The sequence below is a fragment of the Macrotis lagotis genome, chromosome 3 (assembly GCF_037893015.1).
Source record: "Macrotis lagotis isolate mMagLag1 chromosome 3, bilby.v1.9.chrom.fasta, whole genome shotgun sequence".
NCBI lineage: Eukaryota > Metazoa > Chordata > Mammalia > Peramelemorphia > Peramelidae > Macrotis > Macrotis lagotis.
The window spans coordinates 50,154,677-50,175,787 of NC_133660.1; the positions used below are offsets into that span (position 1 = coordinate 50,154,677).

General features: G+C 35.0%; 1 long non-coding RNA gene across 2 annotated transcripts; it reads left to right on the top strand.

The window, feature by feature from the left end:
• The first annotated feature begins 1,173 nt into the window (after positions 1-1,173).
• Positions 1,174-11,612, top strand: LOC141516080 (uncharacterized). Of its 2 annotated transcripts, none has more exons than XR_012476604.1 (4): positions 1,174-1,358; positions 6,580-6,789; positions 7,961-8,046; positions 11,358-11,612. It is a non-coding gene; the product is annotated as an uncharacterized LOC141516080 (long non-coding RNA). The 2 variants fall into 2 exon arrangements; XR_012476605.1 differs by lacking the exon at positions 1,174-1,358 and adding an exon at positions 1,394-1,464.
• The last annotated feature ends 9,499 nt before the right edge of the window (positions 11,613-21,111 follow it).

Below are 21,111 nucleotides of genomic sequence, written 5' to 3' on the forward strand. Positions count from 1 at the left end.
TCTTCCTAAGTTCCAATTTGGCCTTGGACACTTCCCAATTGGATGACCCTGGGCAAGTTACTAAAATTTGATGCTCAGTCTCTTCATTCATAAAATGAGTTGGAAAAGATAATAACAAACTACTCCAGTATCTTTGCCAAGAAAATCATAAATAGGTCGAACCAAGATGACAGCACAAAGCTAGCACGTTCCGGAGCTTTTCCCTATATAACCTTAAATGAAACCTCTACAAAAGATTCAGAACTACAGATACCTCAAAAAAAGAAGCAAAAGAAGTTCTCAGCAGTAGACATCATGAAGGATCTTCAGTGAAGGTCTGTATCTTTGAGGGAATGAGGGAAATAGAACCCAGTTTGGCAAGAGAGCAGACATTCTAGTCACAGTGCAGTCCCAGTCCCAGCAGCTAGACAGGACCATAGGCTCTGGTAGCTATATAGCAAGCCAGTAGGGAGGATCCCAATCCCAAACAAAGCCTGAACCCTGGGAACACTGGGGCAAAAGCAACACCTGGACATAGATAATGCCTGGGCTGCCTTGGCCAGTGATAAGCCAGGGATCAGACCTAGCCCTAGCACAAAAAGTTTGAGATTATGCTTCCTATACCCCGGGTGCAGAGTTCAAACAATCAAAATGAACAAAAAAAACAAAAACAAAAAACAAAAAACAAAACAAAACCTTAAAAGAAAGATACTATGTAGATAGAGATGATAAAAATACCATCTCAGAAGAAAGTAGTGACAAATTACCTACATGGGAAATCTCAAAGGAGTTCATGAATTGGAGTCAAATACAAAACCTCATAGAAGAGCTTAAAAAAGATTTTAAAAACCAAAGATTAAAAAGGAAGAAAGAAATGAGAACCATGCAGGAAAATTATGAAAAATACATACCAAAGAAATCATCTTCTTTAAAAGTAAAAATAACCAACTGGAAAAGGAATATAACTCTTTGAAAAATCAAATCGACCAACTGGAAAAAAATGCAACTTATCTAAAAGTCAAATCTACCAGGCAGAGCTAAGATGGTGGCATGGAGGCAGGAATTCTCAGAAGTTCTTCCCAGAATACTCCAAATGCTCTAAAATTATGACTCTAACCAAATTCTAGAGTAGCAGAATACACAGAAGGACTATGTGAAACAATCTTCCAGTTCAAGAAAATATGGAAGATTCATGGGAAGGGTCTATTCCACCAGGATAGGAAAGGGCTACAGCACAGCCCAGGCCACAGCTGAGTCATAGTTCCAGCCTTCCAGGAACATTCAATGGGGTGCCTGGGTCCCGGGGCTTCCTGGGTTCGTGGAAGCAGGAATGATTTCCAGAACTCTCAAACCAGGGATTGCCAAGGACAACTTGAAAGGTCAGAAGGAAAATTCTACTGCACCAGTGAGGGCGGAGCTAAGTACAGCATAGGAGTCAATGCAAGCCTGACCCAGAAACCTGAATGGCAAACCTATGGGAGCTTGGTAGGGACAATGAGGGAAATTATCAAAAGTCATGACACTCTAGATTCCCTGAAATTTTTAAATAATATGTTGGACCTTGCTCTAGATCTGTGTGTCCAAGTATAAATGTAATAATGGAAAGATTGTTTTGTATAATCTAGTAGTTAATGTGTTACACTTATTACTGTTTTGTTACATTTGTAAGTAATAAGGGATGTTGAAAAAATTTAGACTCCCTTGAGATGTTCTAATGAATTGAAAGAATTCTGAAAGTAATGGTTTGTATTTCAAATATGGCTAATAATTAAACAGGTTTCTTATAGAGAATTGTTTGCATAAGAAATTCTCAATTATATTTGTAAATTGGAATTTTATGGTTATATGTCTAGATAGATAGATAGATAGATAGATAGAAAGATAATGAATGCCTCCAGTGGAAAAGAGAGAGACTGAATGAGTTCATCTTCTTCCATTGCATCTATGTGTGTGTGTGTGGGGGTTGTTTGGTCAGGGGGGGGTGGGTTCCAAGAAGAAGATGGGTCCCAAGTAGGTAGGTAGAGAGAATACAAGTTGATAGGGTATCAAGGATAGTGTGAGAGGACTTCAGATGCAATACATATATATATATATATATATATATATACATATATATATATATATATTCCCAATAAAACCTTCTTAGGGTTCATATTCCTAGTGCATTACTAGCAGGGTTAAGAAATATTAAGAAAAACAATGCATTATTCTTAGATTATTCTTAGAAGAAAGACCTTGCATTCCAAATGAGATTTGTAACAGCACCTGTTTTCACCACAAGGATTTTTTTTTCAGGTTTTTGCAAGGCAAATGGGGTTAAGTGGCTTGCCCAAGGCCACACAGCTAGGTAATTATTAAGTGTCTGAGACCGGATTTGAACCCAGGTACTCCTGACTCCAGGGCCGGTGCTTTATCCACTATGCCACCTAGCCGCCTCTTAGACAAAGACAGTTTTACTAACTGGGAGGATAGTAAACTGTTCCTAGGAAGACCTTGCATTCCAGGACAAGTTCATAACTTTATGATAAACCTATTTTAACTAGATTTAGACAACACTTCAATAAGATAACTATCATCCTGAAGGTTATTCTCACCATCTGGATGGTGAGGTAATATTTTATGAAAACCTTTCCTTCTTTTCTTTGTTGCTGGGTAGATTTGCATGAATATAATGTAACTCTGAAGACTAACCAATGAGTCAACAGAGAGAGAGAATAGGGAGATGGAGGGGATTGCATAAGTCCATATAATCTTCCTTGACTGTCAATTTGGGGAAGCTCCTTGATCTTCACTTAACTTTGTGAGACTTGGAGTGTGCCTTTCTTTCGAGAAAAGCAAATAAAAGCTTTCTTTTGTTCAGAACAGTCCCTGAAGATTTTGTTTAGTGTATTTTTATCATATACATTGGAAAAGATGGCTATTCAATTAAATAGGGAACTTGAATACTTTCCTGGTAAAATGACCAGAGTTGAACAGAAAGTCTGATCTTAGAGACGGTGGACAGAAAAGGCAAATTCTGAGGGTCTTAATGATGCTGAACTGCTTGTATTCCTGAAAGGGAAGATGATACTGATAATTCACATGAACCTTCTCATTTATTAAAATGGGAATATATAGACAAGGCACAGGAGGGAGTTGAATATGAAGGCATAATATATTATAAAGATGGAATCAATGGGCATAAAAAAGAACGTACTGGTAGAAAGGAAAGGAGAGGGAAAATGGGCTAAGTTATTTCACACAAATGAGTTAAGAAAAAGTTTTTGTAATGTAACAAGGTGGGGGAGGTGAGGGGTAATGAGAGAACCTTCATTCTCATCAGAAGTGACTCAAAGACAAAATAACATACACAATCAATAGAGTATAGAAATCTATCTTATCCTAGAAGAAAAAAGGAGAATAAAGGGATGGAAGAAAGGGGGTGGGGGAGGTGGGGGGAGTGTTTGAAAAGAGGCATGATTGTGGGGAGAGAGTAGTCAGATACAACACATCTTTGAGGAGGGAAAAGATAAAATGAGAGCGAGAGAATAGAATAAATTGGAGAAGGGGGGAATAGAATAGGGGGAAATACAGTTGAGAAATAGCACATTAGAAAAAAAAATATTGAAGCAACTTCTCTGTTAGAATTATGATAAGAATGTGACCCATCCCAGAGAGAGCTGATGGTATTCTAAACACAGACTAAAGTATATTTTTTTTCCTTTTCATCTCATTTTTTAAAGTTTCTCTATATAATCTATATAATCACTGAGGGGTGATTATAGTTACTTTTACAACAAGATAGTAATGTGAAAATAAGTTTTAGAAAGATTTTATTTATTTTGAATTTTACAATTTTACCCCCTAACCTTGCTTCCCCCCCCAACAGAAGGCAGTCTATTAGTCTTTACATTGTTTCCATGATATACATTGATCTAAGTTTATTGTGATGAGAGAGAAATCATATCCTTAAGGGGAAAAAAATAGAGTATAAGAGATAGAAAAATTGCATAAGATATAGGTTTTTTTTAAAAAATTAAAGGTAATAGTCTATTCAAACTCCACAATTCTTTCTCTGGATACAGATGGTATTCTCCATTGCAGATAGCCCAAAACTGTACCTGATTGTTGCACTGATGAGATGAACAAAGGGAGTCAGGGAAGACTGCAGAGATCTTTCTCATATCTGTGGGGCAGGATTCTGTTTTTTTGTCCACACTCAGATCCAGGACACAGACCAGGCCTTCCCCTCCCCCCCATACTATGATAGAGGAACAAGATCCTCCTGACAGCTCCATAAGAGGCAGAGGGCTTATGGTTATTCACAGACCAGAGCACAGACAAGAGAGCAATCGGAGTCCCTCACAAGACACTGAAGGAATTAAGGTCCCTGGGAGGGGGATGTCCCTAAAACACTTAAAAGTTTGGGAAATCCATTAAAATCAGGTCATACACTGAGGAAATGAACAAACAATAACAAAAAAAAATCTGACCTTAGAAAATAACTTTGGATCAAAATATATACTCAGAAGATGATAAAATCAAAGCTTCTGAATGCAAGTCTCCAAGAAAAACAGCAATTGGTCTCAGGCTATGGAAGAGCTCAAAAAAGACTTTGAAAAGCAAGTAAGGGAGGTAGAGGTAAAAATTGGGAGAGAAATAAGAGCAAAGGGGGAAAATAATAAAAACCGAGTCAGCAACTTGGTGAAGGGGATTCAAAAAATGCCAGAGAAAATAACATGTTAAAAACCAGTTTAGGTCAAATGGAGAAAGCAGTCCAAAAGTTTGCCTTAAAGAGCAGAATTGGCCAGATGGAAAAGGAGAAAAAAACTCTCTGAAGAAGATAACTCCTTCAAATGTTAAATGTAGCCAAGGGAAACTGCTGACTTTGTGAGAAAGCAAGAAACAATCAAAACCAAAAGAATGAAAAATTAGAAGAAAGTGTGAACTCTCTCATTGGAAAAACAGCTAACCTGGAAAACATATTAAGGAGAGAATTTAAAAATTATTGGTCTACCTGAATATAATGAGCAAGAAAAGAGCTAGACTTCATTTTTCAAGAAACAATATTCTAGATATTATAGAAGAGTAAAACAGAAATTGAGAGAATACACCAAACATTTCCTGAAAGATATTCCAAAAAAAAATTCTCAGAAATATTATAGCCAAATTCCAGAACTCTTGAGTCAAAAGAAAATACTACAAACAACCAGAAAGAAACAATTCAACTACCATGGCTCTACAGGCAGGAATACACAGGATTTGGCAGCATCTACATTCAGGGCTCATAGAATTTGGAATATGATATTCTGGAAGGCAAAAGAGCTTGGATTACAAGTGAAAATCAATTGCTCTGCAAAACTGAACATCTTCTTTCGGGGAAAAGATGAACATTCAATGAAACAGGGGACTTTCAAACTTTTCTGTTGAAACTACCAGAAATAAACAGAAAGTTTGCTCTTCAAGTAAAGGATTCAGGTGATGCATAGAGAGGGTGGATGGGAATCACTAATTATGAGGGATATAATGATGTTGAACTGCATGTATTCCTCCATGGGAAGAAGATACTGATGTGAATTCATATGAACCATATAACTCCTATGAACCTTCTCATTTATAAGAGCAGTTAGATTAAAATAAATAAAATCTTTCTTAGAAAAAAGAGCAGTTGGAGAGCATATTTAGACAAGGCACAGGAGGGAGCTGACTATAATGGTATAATATAATATAAAGATAGAGTCAATGGATCAAAAAGGAATGTTCTGTGATAAAGAAAAGGAGAGGTAGAATGGGCTAAGATATTTCACATAAAAGAATGAAGATAATGCTTTTTCAATGGATGGAAGTGGGGAAGGTGAGGGAAATGAGTCAGCATTCATTCTCATCAAAAATGGCTCAGACAGAACACAACATAAACACTGAATAGTGTATAGAAATCTATCCTACCCTAGAGAAAAAAGGAGAAAGGAATGGGAGAAAGGGGACAGGTGGAGGGGAGGGGAGTATAGATGATAGAAGATAGTGGGAGAGGGTAGTCAGATACAACATCCTTTTGAGGTGGGACATGGTGATAGCAGAGAGAGAATAGAATAAGTTGGAGAGTGGAAGGAAATAAAATTAACATTAACAGCTGTGGAATAAAATATTGAAGTAACTTCTCTGATGGACTTATGATAAAGCATGCAACCCATCCTAAAGACAAAGTCAATGATATCTGAATATAAATTGAAGTACACTTTTTTTTCCCTCTCACTTTATTTCTCTTGAGGTTTTTCTATCTTTTTTTGGGGCAGGGTGGTTTTTGTTTACTTTCACAGCAGGATTATTGTAGAAATTGAAAATAAACAAATAATTTAAAAAGGAGTTGGAGAAATGATAAGATCTATTGTGATATAGACCTACTTTATCAGCAGTGATATTAGGGGAAAAACTGTAGTGGCTCTTTGTTTCTCTGGGAGAAAAAAAATAAAGTATTGCCATCAAACTCAAATAGAAATAGAAGATAAAGCATATAAAATGATCCCAGTGACCTGCATATTGAATTAGAAAATCACATATTGATATTAGCACCATTTATTGCATTTTTATTTTGTTAAATATTTATCAATTTCATTTAACTAGGTCCAGGCAACATTCAGAAGAATTGTGGTTTTTATGCAGCTGGCAGGTTGCATTTTTGTAACCTTTGGAGAAGAGAACAAAAGAAAATGTTCTGGTTGATGTTTACGATTATGGAGTGGGAAGCAAGTACTATGATCTTAAAGACAAGAAAGAATAAGGATTCAGGGAAGATATGGTGTCAAAAGCATCAGGGACTAAAGAAAGGTCAAGGTAGGTAAATTTATTCTTCTCAGCATAGTGGAGATATAAATTTAAGCTACTAATATCCATTAAGAGAGCATTGGCAAGGGGGAGTGGATCCATAAATAGTGCACCAGAACTGGAGCCAGAAAGATTTGGCTTTGAATCCCACTTCAAATGGTCACTACAAGTTACTTAGACTCTGTAAGACTCAGTTACCTCATCTGAAAAATAGGGAAAAAAACATACCACAGCAGTGTCATGAGAAATTTTTACATTTCACATTTTATTACATATCTTTAGAAAGGGAAAACTTAGCTGAACAAGTTATGGTATATGATTGTTATGTATTACTGTTGTTTTATAAGAAACCATGAATAGTCGGACTCTAGAGAAGCATGGAAAGAATTACAGGAACTGATGCTGGTCAAAGGGAGCAGAACCAAGAAAACATAGTGCACATTGACAACAACATTGTGAATTGATGCATGACATATGTAGCTCCTCTCAGAAGTTCAGAGATCTAAGACAACCCTGGGAGACCTGTTATGGACAATGCCATCCATATCCAAGGGGAAAAAACAAAACAAAACACAGAATCTGAATGAATGCTATGTTCACATTTTTAAAATTTCCCTTATGTTTTTCCTTCTTATTACATGATTTTCTTTCTTTTCCCTTGGTCCTAAGTCCTCATACACAAAATGACTAATATATAAAGATGTTAAACACAAATGTACATATACCAGAGTGTTCTCTACTAAGGTGGGGTGAGAAGGGAGAGTGGTAGAAAAATGTGTCACTTATAAATGTGGAAGTGGACGAATGTTAGAAAGCTTTCATGACACGTAATTGGAAAAAAGTAAAATAAAATATTAATCTGAAAGAAGAGAGTGCTTAATTATTACTGTTCAGTCATATGTTACTCTTTGTGACTCTATGGACCATAACACACCAGGGCCCTTCTATTCTCCACTATCTCTCAAAGTCTCTCCAAGTTCATATTTATTGTTTTTGTGACACTATCTATTCACTTCATCCTCTGACCCTCCCCCTTTAATGTTGAATATTTTAAAAGGAGGGAGGAAATAGCAGTGTCAGAATGGTACAGATGACAAAGGGTTAAGAAATGAGTGTTTGGCAGATAAGACATTAGGAGAAGAATATAACTAATTAATCATGTTCTTTTATCTCTGTGTAGAAAATGCAATTGCCTTTTGATGGGGAGATTTGAAAATTGGTTTTTCTTATGATCGGAGAACTAAAAAACAATTGGTCTATATTAAGGTAAGAGAACTTGATTATGATAATATTTTTATAAATGCTACTTGTTTTAAATGAGATGCTCTGAACAGTAGTTCTGTTAATTATTAGATTTAATGATAACTTGATGACTTGGAATACCCAAGGCAATATTGGTGTTCCTCTATTTAAATCCATCCCCTATCATTAATGATATCATTTTCTATCACACTGTATTGAGTTTAAAAAGGTTTGAGGGGGAAAGTACTTTTAGCAGGGTGGTTAATTAGTTCCTAATGGGGTGTCTCAAGGCTTGAACTGAAAGTTCTCCGAGTAGTCTAAGGGTAAGTTATATGAACAGAAGTAGTGGTGATTTTCATAGTATTTAGGGCTAGGAAATTCATTCGAGGTCATCAGATTTAATCCATGCATTTTATATGTGGAAAACTTATTCAAGGTCATACTTAAAATCAATGGCAAAGTTAGGATTTTAATCAAAGTCTTGTAATTATGTTTGTGCAATCCTTTAGCACAAGAAAATGGACTAATATATGTCTCTTCTAAATGTACACATATGTGCACAGTATGTGATAAAAAAAAGAGAGCTATAGTATGTAATAGAGGGCAGCTAGGTGGCACAGAGGATTGGACCTGGAGTGAGGAAAATTCCTCTTTCTTAGTTCAGATCTTGCCTCAGGCACTTCCTAGACCCTGGCCAACCTCTTTGGCTTAATTTTCTTTTCTTTAAAATGATCTGGACAAGGTAAGGGCAAACTATTAATATCTCTGCCAAGAAACCCCAAATAAGGTCACAAAGAATTGAATGTGACTGAAATAACTGATCAATACATTGCAATGGAAAATCTGCTGAACTTGGAGTCAAAGGACTTGAGTTTAAGTTCAGTCATTGACTAGTTTTTTTTAGTTAAATTCACTTAATTTCTCTAAATTTGTTAAATGAGGAGCAGTACTACATGATCCAGAGAATCTTACAGCTCCAGATCTATGATCCACTCATCTTTTATAAATATAGACACTTATCTCAACCTAGTACTGTTCTCAATGGATCATGGAAGACATCCTCAGTGCATGCATGATTGGACTCTCAAAAATCTTAACACTGAATTTCTAGTGTGGGTCTTAAAAGAAATCTGGAACAAAGACCAATCATATTTTTTTTGTACGCCTTTGGATTTTTCTATCCTAGTAATTCCCACATAAGATTTGACAATATCTAATAGTTCTACAGTCAACTATACTCTTATACCCCAGTTATTTTTCTGTACTGCTACAAACCCTTTCCACATCTAATTCTGGGAACTGTCATTCAATCTATACCAGTATTACTTCTAGAAAAAGCATATCAACAGACAACTTTTTTACTTACCCTTGGCTTCCCCATCCTAAACACTCTTCCCCAACTTATATGTATTATCTCCCATTTGGGGAATGTAATCTTAGAAACAGGAATGGTGTCAATTTTGTACATGTATGCCAAGGTTTAGCACAATGACATAGTAAGTGTTTAATAGATGCTTTTTTTTCATTCTTTATCCATTTTTCATATGAATGAAAAAAAAATAATGCTTCCTTGACCTCTTCTAGTAAAAATCATAATAATATAATAACCCACAATTATATAGGGATTTAAGCTTCACATTCTCTTTCTAACTACCATAAAAAGTAGCTATGTAAGTATAAATATGTTCACATATACAGATGAGGAAATGAAAACTTGGGATCATAAGAAGTAACTTTTTCAGTGACCATAGAGTTAGTAAGTGACAAAGTCGGGATTTGACATCTAAGACTTCAGATTCTTGATCTTGTTCCCTTTCCTTCACAACACACTGCTGTGGCTCTGAGATTTCTTCTTCTTCTTCTTCTTCTCCTTCTTCTGCTTCTGTTTCTGCTTCCTTTTAATTGGTATGACAGAAGTAAAGGTGGGTGGGACTCTAAGATTGTTAAACGCGCTTGGTAAATTTGTTATTGGTAGATGCTGCATTCTGTGAGCAAGCCAAACCTAGTGAAAAAAAGGAGCAATAAAAATACAGGGAGTATTGAATAACGCTAATAAAGAGGAGAGGAGCCAAGGTAAATTTTGTGGCCTATGGAGCATTCCAGCCAGCTCAGTGACTTCTCAATCTATTTCCAAACCTGAAGACTTGGCAAAAATCTCTGCCTTTCAGGCTTGACCATCATCAAGCCTGATAAGATATACCTATACTGATCAACAACAGCAACAGCAACAACAATAAAACAATAACAATAATAACTCAACAGGAATGATTTTGATGATGATAACATTTAGAGAGTGCTTTAAAATGGGCAACATCCTTTCCCCATAACACTGCTTCTGAGAAAAGAAGCAAACAGAAATTGTAAGATCTCAAACAAATAGAATGAAGTGACTAGCATCTTTCTGGGTCAATTTTAGTCTTGAATTTTTCTTACATAGCCTTTTTTATTATTGAAAAACTCTTGGAATAAATGGAACTGAAAGAAACCTTCTGTAATCTTGAAAGGCAATCAATGGCTTACTTTTATTTTTATTTTTTTTTTAGGTTTTTGCAAGTCAAATGGGGTTAAGTGGCTTGCGCAAGGCCACACAGCTAGGTAATTATTAAGTGTCTGAGACCGGATTTGAACCCAGGTACTCCTGACTCCAAAGCTGGTGCTTTTATCCACTGTGCCACCTAGCTGCCCCTAACGGCTTACTTTAAAGAGCTCCTTCCCTATTGTTGCCAAGCTGGTAGTTCTCTCCTTAGTAGAAGAGGCTATATGTATTCTTCTCTTACCTTAAAGGAAACCATTATTTCTAAATGTTTGATATCTCAAGATAATGAATTCCTATTTTCTCCCAAAATTTCCAAACTTGCCATCATCAGAAACTTTAGGATTTGGTGCAATTTCTTTAAAAGAAACTTTTTAAAAGATTTTTTAATAAAGGAAAAACGTAATTATTAAGTACTCAAAATTAAACAAGTCCAGATCTCAAGGTTGGTCAAAGCAAAATATTTAGTGTTTTTATCTTTTTTTTTAACCTTTAGGAACATGTACTGTTCCATTAAACTTTGAAGTTGAGAACTAGTTTTGGAATTTGGCTTTTGTTTCAGTTTATTTTGACTTAGGTATTTTGATGTATTCACATTATCATTGCTTGGGCATTGGTAAGAGAAGAAACACTATTATTTCCCTTGATTTTGAAGAGAATTATTGCTGTATTGAAAACACCAATTTGCTATTATTTGTTTTGTTGTTTTTACTCAGTATTCTGTCTTAGGAAGAGAATACTTTATTAGAGTTTCTTTTTTCCCTTTTAAAATGTTTTATTGATGGCTTTGTTTTTATTTCAGATATGTTATCTTCTAGCCATCAGGGGAAATCTCACAGAGAACCAGTTCAGCAAAACCAACTGGAATAGCAAGTTTGCTTAAGATTTTAAGATGCATACTATCCACATTGTCCACTAATCTCCAGTTTAAAGAAAGAGGTGCACCTCCTCATTTTATCTGAGTCTATTCAGCTTTCAGCATTATTTTAATATTTTCTTTTAATCCACATTATTGTTTCCACTGCATATTTTGGTTTTCTGATTCTCTTTACTTCATTTTGTGTCAATTCATATAGATCTTCTCATATTTATCTGAATCCCCCACATTATTATTCTGAATGATACAGCATATTCTATTATGTTTATATAACACAATTTGTTCAATCATTCCTCTGTCTATAGATATTTACTTTGTTCCCAGTTTTTTGTTACCACAAAGGATTGTTTTGACAATAAATAATTGCCTCAAAAATTATTGATGCATGATTCAGTCACATGACAATTTTTATAGGTCAATAAAGCATTATGTTAAATGCTTAAAAGATGCAAATAGCTGTCAGTTTAAATTTTATGATGCTGTTAAATTCAGTTAATGACTTTATTTATTTTGGTTTCTCTTTGAATTTCAAAAATTGAAAACTACCCAAAATTCAGAATCCTAACTTAAATACACCTCTCCAAATACAAAATCAAGATAAATCATGTGTGTATTAGATCACAGAATTTTGACAAAATCAAAACAGTACTCTGTGATATAATGCAATCAGTTTTACATTGGGAGTTAAGTCACTTTAATGATAGTGTTCACTATAAAAATATCACTTAAGTACCAATTCGGAAAGCCATTTGGATTTCATGTAATATAATTTCCTGCTTTCCAAAGAAAGTTATTACAACATGAAAATTGCCTGGGCAATTAGGCTAGAAAACATGGCTCTGTTTCATTTTGGAGTTAGTCCCAAACTAGGTAGAGTATCATGAATTAGTAAATGTTATAAAATTAAACTTGCTAGTTTCTGAGCAAGATATATATTTGAAATATCCTTAAATCTTTAAATATTGTAAATGATATTGCAGGATATTTTGTATAATGTTGATTCTGTTTGATCCTTATATGTTGGGAAGCCTTGCATCTTCCCCTCTCTTTCCATCAAAATTTAGTCTTTCTCCAAGCTAACTGAATGTCTATCTAATATACAGATATGCCTCTTCAATACCAAATATAAATAGATATATTGCCAGGCTAGAAACCAGTAAAACTATTAATGTGTATAGATAGTCATTAACATTTCTCTACAAATATTGCTGTAGTCAAAGGGGTCCTCTTGCTGAAACAGTCAACTATTCAGTTTCAGCATTTAAATTGTTTATTACCCTCTCCATTGCTTCACAGTCTTTGTTAGCATTAAGAGATATTGTATTTTCCATCAGACCTTCTAAAAAATTATTAAACCTCACTCCTTTCAGCATAATTATGGCTTTTTGAGTCAAAATGGTCTTTCCTATTTCTTAAGTATCTGGTTTGTATATACATCTTTTCTACTGAAACCATATTTGTAAATGAAATATTAATGGATTTAAGCTCAATTGTTTTCTCTATGAGATCAGCTACAAAATTTCCTTCATGTATGTTTTGGTTCTTTTTGTACAGATAAGCAAATTTACAATAGAAGGCATTCCCCACACTGAACCGAGAAGTCTATGGCCATACAATTTCCCAGTGAATCTGTCTAAGACATCAATTCCAACCACAATTGAATTCTGAGGTTTGGAATATTTCTAAATAGCAGCTTTACAACATGTAGAAACCAAGCTCTGACATCCAAGTGATGAGCATAATGTCCAGGAGGCTCTTGGGATCTCTATATTTAATGAAATATTCTTTAATTCTTTTCCTTTACCCTCCTTTTTCTTTCTTTTTTCAGTCATTCAATCAATCTAGTGAAACTATTGAAGTGTTAGATCTTAAATGGAACACAGAAGACATTTGGTTCAAGTAAATTCAATGTGTGAATGAAATATCTGCTATGGGCCTGACATTGTACTAAGCATTGGAGATACAAAGAAAGACAAAAGCAATCTCTGCCCTCAAGGAGATTGCTATCTAAAATTCAACACCCCAATTTTACTGATGAGAAAACTGATGCCCTTTTAGCTAGATATCTTACAACTAGTTTACTATAGAGCTAGAACTAGAAAACAAGTCTGAACTTCCCTGTTCTTTTCCTTTGTACCTTTGAGGACATACTTCTATGATATTTGAAGGAGATATAATTTATCAATATTAGGCACATTAACACAGATTGCAAAACCTCTACAATCTGACAGGAAGTCTTCAAGAGTTACTATGACTGAAAATTTTAATAATTTGAAGCCAATTTGGAAATGAGCCTTTCCAAAATTAACTAGTCTATTCTTCCTGACAGTCAGTAGCCCATTGCTGAATCCATAAGTGAAACCTTTTTCATTGTTCTAAGACCTAGACTTCACATTCTTATAGCATGGCCCTAGAGAATTCAAGGTTACCTACATTCCAAAGTTGTGGTATCTGGGGGAATCTTGGGTTTAATTTAGCAAGTAGCAATAGCTCACATTATACATGCCTCACAGGCATGGTTTGAACCATGAGGTCAGCTCTCTATCCCTTATACCATATATCCTTTCTCTTTTATAGTGAAGAAACAATGCACAGGAAAGCAACATGATATATGGAAATAGTACTGATTTTGAAATCAGAATATCTGAGTTCAAATCCTGATTCTGATGTTTATTCTATTTAGATAAATCAGTTAATTGCCTTGGGTCTTAGTTTCTCTGTTATAAAATACAGACAAATGTACCAGTTGCCTTAGGAGGTCCCATTCAGCTTTATATATAATTTCATATAGTAGGGTGCTGGAATAAATGTTCTCTGGCAGATAGACATTTTGACCAAAACTCAGGGAGCTGTATAATTGACAACATATGATTGGGTTAAAAAGTTAGCCACTCCTGTCGAAAGGGAAAAGCAAGAGCAGAAGCCTATAAAGACAACCAATGCATTGAGGATGTACTGGACCCAGGCAGTCAGATATTGAGGGCTGGAGTCTGGGATGAAGAGGGCAGCACAGAGGAAATGATGGAACCTGGAAGTAGTCCAATTAGTCGGTGGCAAAGGAGATTAAGTTGGCAAAAGCAGGAGAGAACTTGTAGCTTCTAACTGACTGTTGTTGCAGCTAGGAAGTCACCAGGGCAGAACTCTGAATCACAGAGCTGTGTCTGGGAAGATCCAATCCTTGCTCAACTCACCCAGATGGGCAGATTCAACAAGGCTGATAATTCCTCATTCTCCTTCCTTGAGCTGCCTCTTCTCAGGAGAGCAATTGTAAATGTTTGCTAAATCTTCATGTCTTAAGAGTTTGCATACTTTCTATTTCCCCCATTCTTTTAGAGCAAGTTTTTCTATGATAATTAATAATTACTGCATATATCATTGTTCTAATTTGACAATAAGTGTAGGTGAATTCCTAAGAAATAGGAAAGATAGATATTTCACAACTATTATATATAGGTATATGTATACATATATATATATATATACATATATATATATATATTTGTACATGTACATCCATCCGATATTCATCCATCATCTGTCTAATTACTGGGGTAATTTTTTCTTGCTGAATAATCAACCTGATCAAAAGGATATTAATGATTTATTGACTCACTTCCCAGAAGAAAAAGAAAAAATTTAAATTCCTATTTTCCTAGGAAAGGAATGTAACTTAAATAAACATTGAGCATCAGATTACTTGCCCTGGGTGAATCCTCACCATCAAGAAGCTGAAGTATTTCCAGGAAAAGAAATCCAAGGAGTCCTTGTAACTATGGTTTCTGAAGGGGTGATAGCTTAAGGATGCTCTACTTTGGACCTGGGGGAGGGGGAACTTTCTGAGATCCTATTTTTAGTTAGCCAAGTCAATATATTTTAGAATCTCCAGAGGGAAATGTGCTTGGTTCCCTTTCAGATGACTGATATAGGAGTTATTTGCATCAGTTTTGCATATAGATGAAATCGCCTTGCAGTTAGCTCACAGATAAAGATCTATAAGAAAGTGTAAAATTCCTAAAGGAAAATTGGTTCAATAAATTGGATTTATAATTGCCTGGCAAGGACATGGTCTGCTAGAGCCTATGCCCAGCTAATTTGGATTCATCTAAATGGCTTCAAATGTTGACTGAGTCTTTATTGACTACAGAGCCATAAAGATGTGAGTTGAACTGTTAGTGAAATTTGAGTAGGAAGTCAGAATAGTTGTTTGGACAGTGCAAAAAGACTCTCTGGGACCTTGGTGATACAATATTTATCAAGTCAGATGAGCCCATGTTGGTAGAGAACCTAGAATAAGATAATGGTTCACATAAAGGACAAAGGGTGGGAAATCAACTCAAAGAAAATCCAGGGTCCAGTCATTCAACTAAGGTGTGGAGAATATAGTGGGTTATGGAAAGCCAAAGGATTCCAGCAAAGTTTGGAATAAGTTACTGACTTTTGCTTTCCTTCAACCTAAGAAGGAATCCATATTGCAATCTTTAGACTTTGGGAACCAATATTCCTCATTTAGATATTCTATTGAACCCCAATTACTAAATTGACCACAAATCTATGTTTCAAATGAGGCCCAGAATAGACTACATACCTGAAAGATATAAATAAGGGTATCTAATATCCTTTCTACCTTATGACCTTGTATGCTCCATATTCCTAGATTTCTCTCCCCATAAAGACCAGATTGAATGAAGTCTGAATAATACCATAGATTGACCAGAATAAGTCACTCTTAAGGTTTGGAACTCCAAACTCTTCAGGTCATTCATTATACTTCTTTGAAAAGCAGCTATGTGTCTATTATAAGGCCCTAATTGCTACTGAACAGATGACACAGAATTAAACAAATTCTTTGTCTTTTTTAATGCAACTCCCTAATTTTATAGAGAAAGTACCGATTTGAATTAGTAGAATTTTCTCACCCAGGATTTTCTTATCTTGCTGAAATCCTGGGTACAATCTATTTCCCTCTCTCTATAGAAATAACAGAGTACACTAATAACAAAAAATGAAAATAAAAATCAAATGGCTTCAAATGTTGACTGAGTCTTTCCTGACTACAGAGCAATAAAGATGTGGGTTGAACAGTTAGTGAAATTTGAGTAGGAAGTCAAGTTAATGAAAGATAACCTCTGCTCATCAATTGGGGAATGACTAAAACAGTTACTGTGGAATATAATTTTTCTATAAGTAACCATAAATGGTTGATCCCTAGAGAAGCATAGAATGACTTACAGGATCTGAGAGAGGGGAGCAGGATCAAGAGAACAATGTACACATCAACAACAACATTGTGAGATGATCAACCTTGATGGAAGTAGTTCCTCTCAGTAGTTCAGAGAGCTAGGACAACTTTTTTAGACCTATCCAGAGAAATATTATCCTTATTCAGAGGAAGAAAAACAAATAAAACAACAAAAAAACTCCTTCAGAATCTGATATAAAATTTTATAAAAATTTTCTTTTAGGTTTTTGCAAGGCAAACAGGGTTAAGTGGCTTGCCCAAGGCTACACAGCTAGGTAATTATTAAGTGTCTGAGACTGGATTTGAACCCAGGTACTCCTGACTCCAAGGCCTGTGCTTTATCCACTATGCCACCTAGCCGCCCCATAAAATTTTATAAAAATTAAAAAAACTTTATAAAAATTACCTCTTATGTATCTCTTCCCCTTAATCCTAATTCTTCATACCAAAATGACTAAGCTGTAAGCATGTTTATCCAAAATATGTATGTTCAATGTTAACCTGGTAGGATAGTGAAGGTAGAAGGAAATTTTGCAACTTAAAAATGTACATGTGTGTATGGATGAAGGAAATAAATTAAATAAATAAATGAAAGATGGCCTCATAATAACCTTCATGCTAATAAATTTAGCATTAACAATAGCTATAATAGAGAAAATAGAGAGGACTTGACAATAAGATCAGGATTAAAGTAAATATGTGCATTGTTACCACTGTTATTTAATATAATTTGGAAATAAAATTATTGCTTTCATAAATGATGATATGCTAAGAGACTACTAGTCAATTAAAATTAATAAAGCTCTTAGTGACTTTAGTAAAGTAGCAGGATTCAAAAGAAATCTATAAAATATGATCAGTCTTTCATTTATTTTCAACGAATCCAGTAAGAAGAAACAGAAACAGAAACGGAAAAAGAAATCTCATTCCAATTTGTTAGGGAAATGATAAACTATGAATCTATTCATCAAGATTCACAGAAACCTGGGTACATATAATAACTGATACAGAGTGAAATGAACAGGGTGCAATTATTTGATATATGATTTGATATATGATAATTACAACATTCTAAACAATGAATTTCATGCATCTAAGTCATATTATTATCTCTCTTTTAACAGTCCAGGGACAGATTTCATGACCTTCTAGTCCATTGTAATGCCTTATCACCTTCCTCCATTAATTTTTCCCTGTGTGATTTTCTTTGTGTCTTCTTGGAGAATTTTCTAAGGATATAAAATCAAGGGGCAACTATATGGTACTAAAGAATTCTGAACTATTTAGAAACTCAGATCAATTAAATGAACATATGATAACCAATGATGTGATGGTTTCAGGTTCTTGATGCAGAAGTGATGAACTAGTGATACAAAATAAAAATCCATTTACGTATGAAGACAATGTGTGAATTATTTTCTTGTCTATGCTTATCTATTATGAAGAATAACTTTTCCTCCCTTCCCCCTCCCCCATGGCCACCTTAAAGAGAGATTTATGATGGGAAAGAGAGGAATAATGATTAAGATGCTAAACAAAAAGAAAAAAATGAAAGGGCATGAATGAAATACTTTTACTATGCATACAAAAGAACCAAAGAAATATTTCAAAAGGAGACAAAGACAAGCAGGGCAATTTTGTATCTACCTTGTATAATTTGTTATGTACATTTACAAGTCTATTGAATAGAAATTTGTAGATTTATGTGCAATCCTCATTCTCTGCTCTTTTTTATTTATTCAAATTATCATGTTTGTTGATGTTTGCCAATTATACAATAATTTTTTAAAATTATAATAGTTATAATTTGCATGTGAGACTAACAAAATAGCAGGTGTAGTCAGGTATAGAGTGAGTGTTAGTTTGATTATCTTTGTTGGGTAATGCCTATGAAAATATCATTAGCAACATGAAATGTCTTTGAGTATAGGAAATCCACTGAAAGGAAAATATCTGTGTTTAACCTAGCAAAGGATGTATTTGAGCCAATAAAATTTCCTTTTCTAATAGTTACGGTTTTCCTACAGACAGAGTATATTTCTGAATTCCATAGAATAGATGGTAGGTGAGAAATGGAAATTCCTTTAAAGATAGGATAATTAAAAATATCAAGTAGAAAACTTTTTCACACACTAGTAAAATTTTTTCTCTACAAGCTATCATAGGCTAGTTTGTGCAAGCTTTACTAATAGATAACATTTTTGGATAAATTTAATTGCTATCTCCATCTCCTGTTTAAAAATAAAATAAAGTGATAAAATATATTTGGACAGGTTTATTTAAGGGAAAGTAGTTTAATAACTTTGGATCAGATCATCTTATTTAATGGAAGTTGAAAGATGTTGCCCAAAAGGTGATTAAAAAGTATTGATCTAAAATAATAGACTATGTTTTGCAGAAGCAAAGCATTTCAGAACTGGAAGACGCCTTGAAAGCCTACTTATTGCCATGAAGGAGGTAGATTTCTCATGTATCTAAGACATATTATTATCATTCTTTTAACATTACAGGGATAGATTTCCTGGCCTTCTAGTCCATTGCAATGTCTTATGCCCTTCCTCCTTTAATTTTTTCCTTTGTAATTTTCTTTGTGTCCTCTTCCTAGAGGGTTTTCTAAGGATATAGAAACAAGGGGCAGTTAGATGGTGCAGTGGATAAAGTACCAACCCTGGAGTCAGGAAGACCTGAGTTCAAATCCAACCTCATACACTTAATAATTACCTAGCTATGTGACCTTGGGCAAGTTACTTAACCCCATTGCCTTGCAAAAATTAAAAAAAAAATCTTTATACAAATTTCCATTTCCATGGAAACAGATATTCTCAAACTTTATTCCCTTAGCAAATATTCATGTTGATCTTACAGAAGATGTTCTTTCATACACAGAACACCAGTGCAGGGTGAGGCAGGGGATTTACTTGAGCAGCTGAGGGAATAGAAACCTTGGTGGTGAGCACAGTGGGCAGTTTGGAAGAGCTCCACTGTGATGACAGAGAGAACTCCATCAGGATTGTCCAGAACACCCATCTGGCCACTTAGCCTGGTCCGGACAGTGGTTCAGATGGTGAATCCAGAGAAGCCCCAATGTTCCCAGTAGAGCCTCTGACATTCCTGTGAGGGGATCTAACTTTCTACAGTATAAACACAGAAACAGTCACCAGGAATTCACATCTTGCCCCAAAGTCTAGGTGTGGACTGGAGACTTCCCCTGCACTGATTACACAAAAAGACCCACTGGCATTTCTAGCATTTCTATCCCCCGCTGTCTAGTCCAGTGATTGGGTTGTATTAGGACAGCCCCAGGCAAAGAGGTTGACATCCTCAATACAGACAATCCAGAGAAAGCCTCTGCCTCTGTCATTCCTTACAGATTGGACCACTGAGTTCCTAAGTCCAAGAGCAAAGCCTGGAAGGGTTCTCAACACCAAAGATCTGAAAACAAGCCCCTCCCCAGCATAAGACCCTAGGGAAAGAGAACATCCCAAAATGAAAAAGACCAGTACAAAGCAGGGTCTATTGAATGTTAATTTGAAAATAAGGATACTAGCTCAGAAATGGAGGACAGAAAGGAAACTATTTGCAAAACTTCAGATGAGAATATGATTTGGTCTCCAGACCAGAAAGACATCTTTGAAAAGATCAGAAAAGAATTTAAAAATAAAATCAAAACATTAGGAAAAGAAATGCAAGAGAAAATTAACATAGCAAAAAATGACAGAAGAAAACAAATCTTTTAAAATTATAATTGGACAAATGCATAAATAAAATAATCACCTCAAAAACACAATTAGGGGTGGCCAGGTGGTGCAGTGGATAGAGCATCAGGTTTAGAGTCAGGAGTACTTAGGTTCAAATCTGGCCTCAGATACTTAATAATAATTACCTAGCTGTGTGGCCTTGGGCAAGCCACTTAACCCCATTTGCCTTGCAAAACCTAAAAAAAAAATGGGGGAAAATGAAAAAAAAATAGCAACTCCCTTAAAATTGAATTGACTAAATGTAACGAACATGCAAAACCTAAAAGCAGAAAACTCATCTCTGAGAAAGAAGTTGAGATTTGTGGAAAGCAATGACTTTAGGAGACACCAATAATCTGTTAAACAAAATTTCAAAAAAAGTAGCAGAAAATGTAATATATTTCATTGGTTAAAAAAACTGACCTGGAGAATAGCTCCAGGAGAGATAATTTAAGAATCATAGGAATACTTGAAAATCTTGATTAAAAGAAAAAAGCCTAGACTCCATACTTCAGGATATAGTTGAGGAGAACTTCCTTGATTTCCTGGAACCAGAAGGCAAAATAATATCGAAAGAATCCACTGATTCCCTCCTAAAAGGTATCTCAAAATGAAAATACAAAGGAATATTGAAGCCAAACTCGAGAATTATCAGATCAAAGAGAAAATCCTGCAAGCACAAAGAAAGAAGAAATTCAAATAC